General features: G+C 50.2%; 1 pseudogene; it reads right to left on the minus strand.

Moving 5' to 3' along the window:
* Window positions 1–332: 332 nt before the first annotated feature.
* Window positions 333–1300, minus strand: LOC125921712 (mRNA turnover protein 4 homolog; annotated as a pseudogene).
* Window positions 1301–1656: the final 356 nt, after the last annotated feature.

Genomic DNA, 1656 nt, shown 5'->3' on the forward strand with positions numbered 1-1656 from the left:
AAGTAAACATTAAAAAAAAAAAAAAGACTCTTGGCCCTGGCTTGGGAGGGAAGAAGGGGGGGATGGTAAGGAGTGTGGGGAGGAGGGAGAGAAAGCAAGGGGTAGAGGGGGCAGCCAGGGTTCCTGTATTTCTGGGCAAATGCAAACCCTCTTTTCCAGTAGGGTGGCAGCGTGGAGGGCCCAGGTAGAGAAGTGATATCTGTCACGTCCCCGGCCACCACGCAGGAGCCCAGTGCTGGAAGCTGGGTCCAAGTACACAGAGGGGAATCTTGGGAATCCAAACAAAAGCCCAAAGCCAAGGCCTTTATTCTAAGAAAAGTCCTCTTTGCTGTCCAAAGGGAGCCACCCTGCACTTTTATTTCTTGTAGAATAACAATCTGTCCCTTGCCCTCCTTTGTCTGCATTCACAGCAAAATAAACAGTGAGACAGCTGCTCCCCCAGCGGGGCAGTGGTTCCCTGCGTCCTGGCCTCAAGCCCCTGTCAGCCATAGTCTTACCCCCTCTGATTCTTCTGATTCTCCTGCCAGCTGGGACGCGCTCTCAGCCAAGTCATCTCCCGGCCGCTGGAACCTCCTGGACTGCACATCCTACGTGTATTTGATGGTTACCTTGAATTCAGCCATCTCACACTCAAAAAGCTTCAGCACGCGGGCCTGCTCTGGGGTCAGCACGTTGCCCTCCTTGCACACCTTGGACAGGCCCAGTTGCCTCCTCTGTGGCTCCATGGGGGGGGGGGGGGTTGCTTCCCCCCCCCCCCCCCCCCCGGGTCCAGGGTCACGGTGAAAGTTGCTTTGCTTCCAGCTCTGGCGAAGTCCATTTCCCTGTGTCTCCTGAACCACTTTCACCTCGTCCTGCGGTAGGTGAAAAGGGGACAGACGTCACCCCTGAACCTCTGGCTGACCTGACGCAGGGTGTCTTTGTACTGGTCAGATGGCCTTCATACCAAGGCAGCCATCATCACTTGTGTTTTTGCCAAAGAACGTCTGGCTATGTTGCCCGGCGTTCTGGATGTCCTTCCGCTGGCTGGATCCCTGGAGACCAGCCACGGAGACGCTGAAACGGTACTCGTGCATGTCCACACACTTCCAAAGCTCTCCTGTCAGGTTCTAGTTCAGTTCTAAGCCTTTCTTGGCAGTTTTGGTGAAGGAAACTTTCTTGTCGTGCTTGGATCTGGCCATCGCACCGCAGGTAGAGGCAGCGGAAGGTGGTCTACGTCATTTAACTTCATTTAACGTAATTTTTAAAAAAAATTAAAAAGATTTTGTTTTTAAGGAATCTCTACAGCCAGTGTGGGGCTCAAACCTACAACCCCCAAGATCAAGAGTTGTGTGCTCCACCAACGGAGCCAAGAAGGTGCCCCCTCATTTAATTTAATTTAATTTAATTTAATTTAATTTTTGTTTAATTAAATTTACAACCTTTAATTTTAAACACCAAGGAGCAGTCTCATTCTTTTCAGATGTAACACTTAATTAGCACATCCGAATATTTTGTGCATACAGTGGGGATTGGTTTCCAGTCTTTTCAGGACACTTTTTACACACGTAAAGTGACAGGCTTTGAAGCCAAAGCTCTGATCTCTTCCTTAATCCTGATGCATTTGCGTTGTATTTCCAGAATAAAGACGGAGGTCCCCTGAGGAGTTTCTGGGAAGTT

This window comes from Panthera uncia, chromosome C2, assembly GCF_023721935.1.
Source record: "Panthera uncia isolate 11264 chromosome C2, Puncia_PCG_1.0, whole genome shotgun sequence".
Lineage (NCBI taxonomy): Eukaryota > Metazoa > Chordata > Mammalia > Carnivora > Felidae > Panthera > Panthera uncia.